The sequence below is a fragment of the Furipterus horrens genome, unplaced genomic scaffold (genome assembly GCF_987537825.1).
Source record: "Furipterus horrens unplaced genomic scaffold, mFurHor1.1.pri manual_scaffold_3, whole genome shotgun sequence".
Lineage (NCBI taxonomy): Eukaryota > Metazoa > Chordata > Mammalia > Chiroptera > Furipteridae > Furipterus > Furipterus horrens.
Window position 1 is genome coordinate 17,493,426 of NW_028327173.1, and position 13,759 is coordinate 17,507,184.

The following is a 13,759-nucleotide window of genomic DNA, read 5'->3' on the forward strand; positions in this document are numbered from 1 at the left end:
CTTGCATGCATGCTTGTGTGCTTGCACACAAGATGCCCTGTACTTCTACAGTGGGTACACACAGCTCTGCATCCTCCCACAGCTGAACCTCCCCGCCCTTACAATCCCAGGAGGCCCCACCCCCAGACCTCAGGCCCCAGGAATGCTCTTTTGGAAGCTGGGTGGGGTCCCCAGGCAGGCTGGGCTCTGGGGAGCTTCCTGGAGCCTGGAGGCTTCATGTGTCAGTTCAGGGAGTTGCCTCTGCAGGGCAGGGCAGCCCCACCTGGCCTCTGGCTCTTGAGCCTGGGTGGGCTAATCTGGGCCAGGAGAAGGGAGGCGGGTCTTGTCCCCTGCTTCACCTCATCCTAGTTGGGCAGCGTAGCATACCTGGACTACCCAGGTCTTACCTTGGCCTCCCAGCTCTTGCTTCCACAGATTTCAGTTCTGGGGGAGAGCAGCATACATCAGGCACACTCTGGTTTCCCCTTTGCCCTGAGTTCTGCTCATTGTCATAAACCCTCTCGTCCCAGTTCTCTCAGGTCATCAAGGAGCAGGGAAGAGATCCCAGACTAGGGAGCAGGACTCCAGGAAACCTGCTGTATACCCATGGGCCTCAGTTCCCCTTTTTGGGTAATGGGGAGTCTGAGTAAGTTGGGTTAATATATTTGGATTCTCTCAAGGGCCTCTTTTTGGCCTACGCTGGCAGGGAGAAATCCCTGCTAGGATGGGAAAGTAACTCCCCCTGATGCTCACTTCCTGGGGGAGGCCGAAGCACAGACCTAGTTTCCCTGTCCACTGTTACCTACCTGAGCAGGCTGTGCAGACAGTCCCAGCTCAGCAGGAAAGGCCAGTCTTCACCAGTGATTTCAGGGTGTTCTCTGCGGCAGCCTGAGAGTTGCCCCAAACCCGGGGCCTTCTGCACGCACTTAGCTGGGTGGGCACTGGGGTCCAGGCCAATGGGCAGACAGGCAGGCAAGCTCCCATCTGCAGAAGCAAAAGTACCACAGGCGTTAAGCATGGACACAGGATGAGCTAAACAGAGGGACCAGGAGGCTGTCCTAGACTGGGTCCACTCTTGATTATAATTAAATCAGCTCACACCTCATTTCATTGGGGGAGTTGTGAACCTTGAAATCTCAGGTTCCTATTGGGAAGCAGCATCTTGGTATATGTAGGTATATGCATGAGTGAACATGTACACATACTATGGTGGAAAGAACCTGGCTTTGGGAGGTAGGCAGTCCTTTTGGGCAAGTCAGTTAACCTCTCTGGCTTTCAGTTTTCTATCCATAAACCGGGGAGATCTTGTGAAAGGGGAGGAGCACTGTGGGGAAACTGTAAATGCTAAGAGCTTATTTATAATACAGGTACGAGTTGCCATTCAAAGTGATGGTGTATGCAGATTTCCCTGAGGAGTGTGTATGCAGCTGGCATTTACCCGTCTCTATCAGCTGGTTACAGCTCTAGTTTTCTGTAACAGCTATAGCCCTTCTGACTATCCTGCTGCTTCCTGCCCATTTGTCTGCCTTGAGGTCTGTACTGGAGCCCAGTGGGAGTCTGAGAACCAGGTCTCACGGACTCCTTACAAGTTCTGGTTGCCTGGGACTGTATGAATGCATGTCTATAAGTGTTCAGTTGTCTCAGTAAATACACCTCCATGTGGGTTCCTGCGTCTGTTTAGCTTTCTGTATGCTTCTCTATATTTTTGCATGTCTGTGCAGGTATATGTATGTGTATTTGAGTGTACATATATGGGATCGTATGTTTGCTCAGTTGTGGTCTGTGTGTGTCTGATGTGTACCTGGGCTTGGTGTCTTCAGTTATACATGTGGGTGTGTGCATCTGGGTCTATTCAGCTTTGTGTATGTCCAGCTGAGCCTGTGTTTGCATGCCTGTGAGGACAGAGGTGAAAGTATGTGCCTCTATGTGACAAGGTGTGCCCAGTGTGGTCACGCTGTGAGTGTGCCTCTCTGCATGCACTCTGCCTGGCTCTCTGCATCCTACTGTGTCAGGATCTGCACTGGCTTCTGCCTGTCTCAGAGCTCTCTGAATATGTATGTAGGGTGGGGAAGGGGCATGCGGGTGACCCTCTGCTGTCCCTGCAGGTTTCTAATCTCCAGGCCTGCGATGTGGGCACTGGTGTCACTGTGGATCAGTGTTGACTCTTTCCTACCTCTGCCTTTCTCTGGGTCTTCAGGATCATAGTGTGATGGCATGACTGGTCACGGTGTCCCTGTGGATCTGTTTCATCGTGGATCAGTATGTGCTTATGCATGTGTCCATGTATGTGTGCACAGTATGACCTTATCACACTGTGTCTGTGGGTCCTTGATGCCATGTCATTGCATGTCTGTACTAGTACAGCTCTGTCAGTGTCAACATGTGTGAGAGTCTATGTGCCAAAGTGTGCCTGTCAAACCAAGGGTGCCACAGTATCTGTGTGGTACCTTTGTGTAACTCATCAGAGCGTGTGTGTGTGTGTGCGTGCACGCGTGCACGTGAGAGACCCTTTGTGAGACAGTGTGTGTCTGTGTCATTGTGTTTGTAGGCCTGCTTGCCTCCTCCCTATCTACTGCTCTCCCTCTCTCTCCTTCTCTCTCTGTAGGAGCCAGACAGCTCCCCAAGCCTGGATTAGGGACAATTTATCCACAGGCAGAGAAGGAGAATTCCAACCTGCCAGAGCCTCCCTCCTCTGATCTATCCCCCTTCCCCTGTGGTTGGGTGGGCACAGAAATGCAGCCCAGCAGCTCCCAAGCCCTCAGGGAGCCCCCACCTCTGCCGCTCCTCAGAGGCCCAGGAGGGCGGAAAAGATGGAAATCTGGGTGGCTCCAGAGCCCTCCATGGAGGTGGACTGGCTGCCCCCCCATCCAGACCCCCACAGCTCAGCTCATCTTGGCCCTGTTCTCCTACATATGGTGGTAGTGGTGGGGAGTCTGCATGGGGTCTGTCTGGCCCTGGGGGCTGGGGGGAACCAAAGGAGCAAAGCTGCTCCCAGCCCCTCCACAACCCGATACTCCCCAACTGATAAAAGACAGTTCCCCCCAAACCCCTAAAACGTAACTGACTGGGGAACTGTGACTGTGCCCACACAGGCCAGGGGAGCTGCTGGGAGGCGGGGGACAGGGCGGGGGGGGGGGGTTATGCAGCGAGGGGGGAGCATGGGCTGAGCTGGGACTAAGGCTCCCTTCACGGTGCTCCAGGCGAAAGGCAGAATCACATGTTTCCCATTAGCTGCTCTGGCCTGCTTGTTCAGGGGGTGTTGGCTGGGGGAGATTTGTTCTGGTTGCAGACACCAGCCGAGACCACACAAGAGAGAGAGAGAAAGAAAGAGAGAGAGAGAGAGAGAGAGAAGTGCCAGAAGGAAAGAGAAAAACACAGAGAGTGAGAGAGACACCCGCACACACAGAGACAGAGATATGAGAGACAGAGACAGACAGTGACAGACAGAAGCTGTGTGAGACACAAAAACAAAAGCGGAGAGGTGGTGGGAGAGGCGAACAGAGATTGGGGGACAGTGACAGGGAAATGACAGAGGCGGAGAGGCTAGTGAGAGGCTGAAGAGCTCGTTAGTGAGGCGCACAGTGTGAGTCAGGCCAGGTAGGACTGGGAGGGAGAGAGCCAGAGGGGATGGTGCATGGGGGAGGCCAGCCTGACAGAGGGAGACCGGAGGGCGGTGGAGGGAGACAGGCCAGGATGAGCCAGGCACGAGGGCTGGGTGAGGACGCTGTGTGGGCAGCTGCAGGGCCAGGAGGGCAGAGGGGGGATGGGTGGGTGGGGATGCGGGCAGACGGGAGGAGACAGCAGTGTGGGCAGGGGGAGTGAACCTCCGAGCTGGCGGGACGGACGGGGGTAGCCAGCACGCCTGGAGCCTCCGCCTCCTGACCCTCGAGCCTCCGAGAGATAACAGGCCCGGATAGTGCTGACTTGCGGTTCAGAAATCCAATATCCTCCGCTGCGCACTAATCGACTACCTGAGCTCCCGGCCCGCGCCGAGCTGCCCCGATTAATCCTGCAGCTCCACAGCCTTAATTAGTTTAACAGTTTCAGGGGCAGAAGAGGCAGGGAATAGGGTTCCCTCAGGCCTAGGGGGACAGCCCCTCATGCAAACCCCTGCCTGGTGCCCCACCTCTCCAGTTACACCTGCCCCAGTCCCAGAGGCCCCACTGCGACTGTCTGAAAAACACTGGGTCTTTCCTCCTGGGGAACAGTCCCCAGGGTCAGCAGCTGGGTCAGAAGGTAGGTCATGTGGGAATGCGCACCGCCCCCCCCACCCCCCAAGCCAACCCAGACTTGTTCTGGTGCTGGGGCCTTGAGCGCGCCCACTGGCCAGCCCTTTGGCCCCTGTGGTCTCAATGGGAAGGCCCTGCCAACTGCAAGCTCCATACCACCGAACACCATGTTGTCTCTTTAGGGTGAGAGACAAGCTCCTAAGTTACTGACAACCTCCCAAGAGCATGAGATAATCATACATGTCACTCCCCACAACAGCATGAGATGGGCACATGGTGACATCTCACACATACCCAACAGTCAAGAGACAGGCATATGAGCGACTACTCCCCTAACCTGTCACTTCCCACAAGCGTAAGAGGGGTACATCTGATACCCCCAGGCAGTATTAGACAGGAACACAGGCTATGGCCCTCACAATGGTGTAACTAATGTATAACCAGGTATCTCCACACCCACTCATTGGATGTGAAATGCATGGAGAACCTCCCCTGACCCAACACACAGAGGAAGAAACAGACCCCCACAACCCCATCCCATGGTATATGTCAGGAACACAACCTTGCTCCTTCCCCTTGAGTCCTCCCTCCAGAATTGGATGGGTACATGACATGTTATCCCCTGACTGCTTCGGAGAGGTGACAGCCCACTCCCACCCCTCCCCCATCACTGCCAGCCTGGGTGATGCTGTCCTCTGCCTGCAGAGGCGTCACAGCTCACAGGGCATGAATGTCACCCCAGCACTGCCAGAGCCAGGCACAGCCGCACGTTGCCCCAGTGACAAACACCACTGGCCCCAGGAGGAGGTGGAGGCGCATAGGGCTCTGGGTGTGACCTTGGTTCCTGGACACCAGGAGAGGAAGCACAGCGGTGTCCCTCCTGGGTAACCCAGTGTCCTGGTGCTGGGGAAGAAGCCTCCCGGGCACACAGACAACCTGGAACTACCACCACCACCCCGAGCTCCCACCCTCACCTCATTACGATTGAATGTAATAGTTGTTGTTTAGGGAGGGGGCAGAATGAGTGGTCACTGAGAAGCAATTCCCATAAGACTTAGAGATCGGTGGAAGGGAGACAGGTTATGGGTTGCTGTCTCTATGCCCTTAGGGTGCAGGACTGAGAAGGGAGAGAGACGATAGCTTCAGAACCCCTCCTGCTGCCAGGGGAGCCCCTCTTTCTTACAAAGCCTCCCCTTCCAAATTCAGACCACAGAGCCTGACAAGGCCAAAGTCCCAGGGCATGACTCACCCAGGGAACAAGCCCAGCCTGCTGGCCAGAGTGAAGGAGGCCAGGAGCCAAGGGGCCTGGGTTCAAGTCTGGGCTCCTCCCAGGCCAAGCTGAGTGACCCTGGAGCAGCAGCTCAGCCTCTGGCTTTGGAGTGGGGGGAAGGGGCAGCAGCCAGGAAAGTGCCAGGGTCTGAAAGTAGCCAAAGCTGGAGACCAGCAAGTAGAGCACCGGGGGCCATGGGAAAGAGGACACAACCATCCATCCCTGGCTCCCACAGCTTCCTCATCTTCCTGTACCTCAGTCTGCTCATCTGTAAAGTGGGGACGATAACATCAGTCTCAAGAGACAAGGTGGCATAAAGTGGGCAGGTGCTCAGGAAATGGGAGCTTCTTATTAAAGAGAGGGAAACAGACAAAGAGGGAGCAGGAAACTTGCCCAAGCCACAGAGCAAGTTAGTATCAGCTGGGCTCAGCCTCCTCCACCTCCCAGCTTCCCACTAGAGCTGTTTTTGTAAGACTGCTTGGAGTTCCATAATGTGTGTATGTGGGGAGTGTAAGGCAGGGAATCCTGGGGTGCTGCTGCATACAGAGCCACTGAAGACCAAGGAAACTGAGAGGAGTCTCTCATACACCCAGACTTTTACCCTAAACCTGACCTGGCCTACCTTCAGACACTGGGCGAGAGAGAGGCCTAGCCTATACCCTAGCCCCACATGACCAACATCAGCAGCTGGTGCTTGGAAGGACTGGGGGATCTAGGATGTCAGTGTCCAGGGTCCTCTTGTTGTCTAGGAGCCCAGAGAGGGACTCTGCCTAGCCTGAGGTCCCACAGCATGACAGCCGAAGAGACTAGAGCCCTGGCCAGGGACAGCTTCAGAGCAGAGTCCCTCTAGCCCCTGGGGGTGGCTGGAGCTGGGGGACCCTGGGGGACTGAGCAAAACGTGGCGACAGATGGCCTGCCGAGGCAGCGGCGATCTGGGCGGCTGGCAGGCATGCTCGTTCCCGCGCAGGGAAACGGCTAATTTTAGCTGAGGCCTTGATGCCAGCTTTGTTCCCCCCACCCACCCGCCGAGGGGGGCCCAGCATGCCTTGCGTGCAACCCGCCTCCCCCAGGCACCCCTTCTCCCCCTCCTGGCCCCTTGGTAAGTAGTGCCAAGACCCCAGGGTCCTAGAACTTCTGCCTGACCAGGCCTCATCACACCCAGAAGCAAGGGCTGAGCCCTGGAGTCCTGGAGCCCCCATCCCAGGGCCTGTTTCCCATGACTCCAAGCTCATTCCTAGAAGAGGGGCTGCTGGGAGGAGGGCCAGAGGCCACTGCCCAGACTGGGAGGGAGGGCCTGACAGCAGGGGCTGCCAGTCTTGGAGTCTTGGGGGGAGGTGGGGCACTGTCCTCCACCGGATACTTAAGGAGACAGGACCCTTATTCTACCCCTGCCCTGAGACAAACAAATTCTGTGCTGGAGCTCTTGTGGGGTTGGTGAGCAAGGGGGCAGGAGTCACTCTACCCTTTCCTTCTTCATAACTTTGACTTTGCTCCTGGTATGCAAAATAGTATAAAGAACTCAAAGATACAGCAAGAGTACCCCTGTGCTGTTGAAGGAAGCTGAGGCACAATCTGAGATAGCCATCACTGTGGTAGGGGAGGAGACAAATCCAAGGAATCATTGCTTTTCTTTGAGTCCTTAGAGCTAGGGAGCTTCTTGGGCCAGCTCAGGCCCTAGAACTACCTTCTGTCCCTACTTAGAACAGCAGAGGTAAACTAGACAGACGGAGCCCCATCCTCTGGAGCCCTGGAAAGGGAGGCCTGGCACGCTAGGTTCCTGGTGCTCCATTCGCTATAGACTCTTTGACCTTAGACCCTCTCCTCCCCATCTGAGATTCAACTACACCTGCCTAATGGGGTGCCAGGAACATCTGGCCCCTACTTGAGAGGGGACTCCTTTGGGGTGACTCTAGTAGGACCCCCTCTCTCAGCTCCAACCCGGGGGGGAGGGCCCATGAGGAAAATGACCAGGTGGGAAAGAGAGGAAGAAGACTTGAAGGAAATCTACATATTTAGAGGGAGAGACCCAGGGAGAAGAGAAAGAGCGTGGGAGAAACCAAGGCAGAGCATCAGATTCAGGAAGAGACTGAAAGAGGAAGAATGGAGCGGGGGGCGCAAGAAAACAGGACAGGATGAGGCAGAAAGAGATGAGGAGGGAAAGGATGAGAGACAGAAGGAGAGGAGAGGAAGGCAGAGAGAAGAGAAAGAAGCACAGGATGAGGCAGAGACAAAAGACAGAGTGAACAAGATACACACAGGGGAAGAGATGGAGAAGGGGCCTGCCACAGACAGGGAAAGGCATGGAGAACTGAGGACACTGCAGAGAGCTGGAGACAGACAAGGGATTGACACACCCAGAGACTAAGAGACAGCCAGAGAGAATGAGACACACTCAGAGAATGGGGCAGGAAAGAGGAAAAGACCCTAAGTGATAGATTGTGTTTGTGTGTGTGTGCGTGGGGGGCAGCAGTAGACAGACACAAGGAGGGAGGGGCTATGAGGGGGAGAGATGTTGTCGCCAGAGTTTGGGGTGGGGGAGAAGAGGACAGAAATGGAATGTGGGTCTGGGCATGAGGCTCGCAGATGCATCAGCTCCAGTTTCAGCTGGGGCAGTTGGCTGTTGGGGTGGGGGGAGGAAGGAACCAGGGAGGAGGCCTGTTGCCATGGCTGCGGGCACGGCAGGGGCACAGTCTGCTGGCACTTGGGAGTTCTGGACATGGTAGGGGGCTGACTGAGGGGAAAGAGGGGGGTGATGATGTAGCCTCACTCCTGCCCTCCTGGCTGTACCAGGAAAAGTTTCCAGAGTGGAATGGAAGCTGAAGAGGGCCCTGGGCCCTGCCCCACCCCTTGGTGGTTGCCAGTGGGGCACTACTTCCCAGGTAGCCTGCAGGCATCCCAGGTTCCCACCCATGCCTCAGCCTGGCCCCTGGGGATTCTCCTTCTCTGCCCCCTCCAGTCTAGCTGAAGATCCAAAATGCTGCAGCTGCGGCTGCTGCTTCTCTGCTTGCAGGGGAGCAGCAAGATTGTGAATTCAGAATCTGTAATCCTAACGCAGAGCCCAGGCCTACCGGGTGCCAGTTGCCAAGGCGACGGAGGGTCAGAGGGCAGCTCAGGGCGCCTGCTCCTCCAAGTCAGAATCCCAATTGTTAAAGCCCAAGAATAAACAGCTGAAGCGGCCATGGGGGGGCTGTGAGGGGGGCTGAGGTCTGCATCAGCTCAGTGTGGTGTTGTCAAGCGAGATGTCACTAATTGTCTGAAGGAACGGGCTGAGGCAGCTCTTAACTGCTTCTGTGCCACCAGAGACACCTTGGCTGCCTGGCCCCCATCCCCCAGGCCTCCCAGCATTCCACCGGGCCAGCTTGTTGGTAGGGGGAGTGCTGGCCCAGCACAATCCCTGACTCCCTTGCACTGAACCCCCACATACTTTGGCTCCCCACACTCTTCTCTGCCCAACTTGGAACTTCCCACCTGCAAGCTAAGTCCTTATGTCCCCGTAACCAGTACCACCACCCCCCAAATCACTGGGCCCACAATACTCCTTGCAGCTCAGAACTGCCCCTTTTGCCTGCAAAAGCCTTCTCACCTTCTCCAGTATCCTCTCCCCCCACTGTTCCTTCCAGAAGTCAAGGGTTCTGGTACAAGGGATATGGACTGCAGAGGAAGACAGACTTCGGGTTCCTTTGATCATTTTTGGGGAAGGGGAGCCTATGGCACCTTTCCGTGTAACTCCCTACTCTTAGCCTCACACAGGAACCAAAGAACTGAATGGAGCCAGGAAACCTGGTTTCTAGCTTTGATTGTTCTACCTACTTGCTGTGTGACTTCTGACAGAGCCTGTCTCCTCGTCTATCATTATCCTAAACATTTAGTAGTGGCTCTTCTGAGTGAGGCCATGTCTGAAATGCCTATCCAGAGGAACTCCCAATCCAGTGGGTGAGACAGGCTCATAATACAAGATCGAAAGCAATCAGAGATCTATCATCAGGTAAGATATTCCATGAAAAACACGGAGCAGTCGGTACACAGTAAATTGCTCAGGGGATGGCAGTTGGTGTTAGTAGTAGTGCTGGTATTGCCATTACAGAGCGTCACTAAAAGGGTGTAGGCAATCAGAAACATGATTGGAGGAAAGTCAGTTCCGGAAGGCTTGCTGCAGAAATTGGTACCTGGTAAGGGTTGGGCAGGTGGGCAAGAAGATAAGAGTGCTCCAGGAGAGAGAAGGTCTTGTGAAGCTCTTCAATGGGAGCTGAGCTAGCTCTAAGGTCTCAGGGCCGCTGTTCAGCCCCTCCCAGGGCAGGAAGGGCGAGGCCTTCGACGGTCTCCCCACCCCACAGGCCGGCCTTGCCTCCTTCTCCACCCACTGCACCGCAGGCTGGCAGGAGCGCGGTGCCCAGGGGGAGCGGCCGCCCGTGGGCAGGGCTTCCGGAGATTGGTAGTACCTGGGGTGATGTCACGAGGGGCGTGGCCAGGGGTTCGGGCAAGCCTCCTGTCCCAGACCCCTGCCCCAAGACCAAGGCCCGTTCCCCGGGAGGGGGCGCTCAGGCCGCCTCCCAGGTAGCCGGCGGAGCCAGGGCGCTGTCGGTAGGCGGGGAGCTGGGTGCGGAAACAGGGGATCCCCCAGAGAGGGCCCAGCCCAGCCCGAGGCTGGACGCGTACAAAAGGCGACTTGTTCTTTCTTGGGATGCCTGCGCCTTCTCAAACATACCTACAGTCACACTCCTGGGACAGTTATACCTACATGTGGCTGCACGAAACATGCCGGCAAGGGGCGAGCAAAGAAGCAGCCTGCCCCAACCACCCCTTGTCACAGACTCAACACCATTCGCCTGACCCCATTTCACCCCAAGTGACCTGGATAATTCCACAGCCTCAGGCACAGCCCTGGGGACACTGGCCCACTCACATTCTCACAACTACCCTCTCCCTCATCTATAGCTCACCAACTTCCTGTTCTGGAGCCAGACCAGCCTGAATGCAGCTCCACACTGCATGTGACCTTGGCATACAATGAAGTTAATTAAGGTTACTTTTTACCAAGCACTTATTCTATGCCAATCCTTGCATCAGCCTTTATGGTGAATACTATCAGTCCCATTTTGTGGTTGGAAAACTGAGGCTTAGGTTAAATAACCTGCCTAAGGTGAAAGCAAGGATTGGAGCCCAGGTCAAGCGTGACTTATCTCTGTCTCCCATCACACCACCTTACACCCTAACACCCCACCACACTTACAACCACAGACGGCAAAGCCATCTCAGAGTTGAGGTGTAATTCTCCACCCCAAACACATCTCAATGTCACAGTCTAGTATCAGACAGTTTCTCACACTAATCAGTGTGTGTTAGGGGATGGGGGTGGGGTCTCCTACCTTTAAGCTTTAGTCAGAATTATAAATGGGGCACAGAGTGAGAGCAGGGCCAGAACAGGCCACCTCTAACCTTTCCAGCAGGCTCACCTCCACCTCCCCTGACCCGAGGATGACAAAGCACTGACATACTGGCTGGGGCACCAGGCCTGCAATTCTCCCTGACCCCTTTGGCCAGGATCCTCCCCTAGACCCCAACCCCTGCTGAGAACAGAAACTAAGTTCTTCCTGGGGATGTCAAAGCACCTTTCCTGGGGGAGATGGCTCTATGATCCCTTGAGCCTGGCTAGGGAGAAGGATCAGATTACTCTTTCCCCAGCTGTGCCTGGACTCCTTGGGGCTGACCTTTCACCTCATCCAGGCCAGGACCCAAAAGGGGCAGGAGTCCAGCCCTCACCTCCTGTTAACCCTCTGCATTCCTCATCTTTCCATTCTAGGGCCCCTGCCAGGGCCCCAGCAGGTCTCAGGAAGCCCAGCTGGGCATGCCAACCTTTCCCCATCCTCCATCCTGGGGTCCGGTTTCCCAGAGGGCTTTACAGAATGCTTCTCCCTGCCCCCTGCCCAAGCTGCCCTGCCCTCCCAGGATCAGATACCTCCGCCCAAGCAGCTGAAAATGACCTGGGCTATTTTCGCTCTGGGATCGTGTTGCAAACTCCCCCTTGAGCTGGAAGCTTCCCACAGCCCTCCAGACTATTGCCCCCCACTCCTCATCCCTCACCCAGAAACACTTAACAGGACAGGAGGGCTTTTACAGACCACTGACTTAAGCCCCTCAGATGGGGAGACTGAAGCCATGAGTCAGACACAAGGCTGGGCAGAAAACCAGGTTTCCTGGGTCCCCGCCCAGGTCTCTTTCTACTGTCTAGCACAGCCTGCTCTGTACCCTAGATCTCAGAGCCTCTGACCCAGCCAAAAACCCAGCCGACCTCCAAGCACCAGAAAGTCACACTGGAGGCTACCCACAAGTCTCTGTGCCACCCTTCATGTCAGAAATTGCTTCTAACAACACTCTTTGTTTAGAACTGGGACCAGGTCTATACCTGTATCACAACTATGTGGACCACAGGAACATTTTGAAGGGTGCAAATGGGAGGAAAGACAGGGAGACTGAGGCCCAGAGGAATGGGATGTGGATTCAGTCTTCGTCAGGTCTAATACTTCCAAGTTCTGAGCAACCCCTAGCCCTAACTTCTCAGTAACCCGCCCCCCTTTCCAATCCAACAAACCCAACTCCTTCCAGGCCCTTGCCCCTCCACCTCAGGCTCTAGGCCTCCTGGGCAGGAATGTGACTGGTCAGGTCTGAGCTGACCACATGAGTGGCTGGCTATAAGGCGACAGACCCCCCCTCCCATCCTCCCAACCCCCAGCCTGGGGGAGCTCACATACCAAGGCAAGGTGGGGGGAGGGGAGTGCTTTAACCCTTTGCAATTAGGCTTCTAGGGTGAAAAAGAGGGGTACTCTACTACCAAAGGCCAGTCCCATGAGTGCTGCCAGGTAGGGGAGAGCAGGCACCAACGGGATGGGATGGAGGTATTTGCCCCACTAGTCTCTGTTAAGAAAAATTAGACTTTGCCACACTAACTGTTTGATTTCATCTCCCATGACATATGGAAAAAAGTCATGAGGCGGTGCTGAGGGGCAAAGGAAAGAAGGCATCATGAACCCCAACCTCAGGAGCCCCTAGCCTGATGGGAGAAATACAACCCTGCCCTGGGGAGTCTGATTGGGGAGACCAGCCACAGAGGCTGGGACAAAGAGCTGAGAGCAGAGAGAACACGGAGCTGCGCAGAAGTGGGAGGAAGCCAAGGCAGGAGCAGAACAAGCCAGGTGGGGTCAGATCGGGCAGGCTTCCCAGAGGCCCCTCGGCCGACACCCCTCCCCCCAGGCTGTGGAATCTCGGGGGTCAGGGCTGAGGGACAGCCCCGCCCCCTGCTCCCCTCGGGCTCAGGAATTCCACCAACCAAGGGAGGGGGGCCTGCTTCGGCCTCAGTCCAAGTTGGCTCCCAGTGGACCAGGAACTGCAGCTCTTCCTCAGTTCCCCCCACCCACCCAAGCCGCTGGGCTGGCCCCCGTCCCCCTCGCCTCTCCTCCCCCTCCCTGGCTGGCACCATGTGTGCCAGGCGCTGGCAGAAAACAAACCCGCCGGGGTGGGTTTGCAGGAGCGGGGTAACCTTGACACAGTTGCGGCAGTCGCTAATGGCAGACACACACTCCGCCTGTTCTGGGGGGACTGTTGCCGTTGCTAGGAAACTGGCAGCCGCGTGAATGGAAATGGGTCAGTAAACCTGGGGAGAGATAGTGTGACACTCGAACCACTGCAGCTGCTCCAGCCCACACCGAAATCCCTCCTCTTCAATATTTATCACTCCTGCCTGGGTCCTCAGCTTCTTCACTAGCCTGGCCCTCAGGCCCCCCAAGGCTCAACAGGGGAGGGGAAGAAAGATGGGGCTGCTTATCCGCTCCTTGGTGGGGGGGCCCCCAGGCGGGATGGAACTGGTTCTGGAGGAGAATGAACAGGAAACAGAGTCTAATCCCATGGCGGGTAAAGGGTTAAAAGGTCAATTCACGCCTGTTCCTGACTTAGGCACCATGGTAAAATTACTTTGAGTGTGAACAGGCTTGCCTGCTGGCTTGCCTACCTGGGGAGGGACTGATTAAGGCCAGGAGACATCCCTTCCAGTGTGTAAGCAATGTGGTGGGGGGAGGCACCCAAAATATGGCCAGGATTCACTCACAGCCTGAAATCATCCTCCCTTACAACCCAGCAATCCCAATGTAGCCCAAGGCTTCCTAAAAGCCAGAATTGATGCCCCCAGTACAATCTGATAAGCACCCCAAATGGATGGAAGCTGCCCACTGCCTTACAATACCATCCTGTACAGACACATGCACCCACAAACAGCCACTCACTGTTCAGA

General features: G+C 55.9%; 1 protein-coding gene across 9 annotated transcripts in view; it reads right to left on the reverse strand.

Annotated features, from left to right (window-relative positions):
* AHDC1 (AT-hook DNA binding motif containing 1) overlaps positions 1-13,759 on the reverse strand; it is a 63,786-nt gene that overhangs the window by 20,858 nt on the left and 29,169 nt on the right. For all 9 annotated transcript variants that reach the window (XR_016509653.1, XM_090268885.1, XM_090268888.1 and 6 more), the window contains one exon: positions 786-963. The gene's annotated coding sequence lies outside the window, so the exon portion shown is untranslated. The remainder of the gene's footprint in view (positions 1-785; positions 964-13,759) is intronic.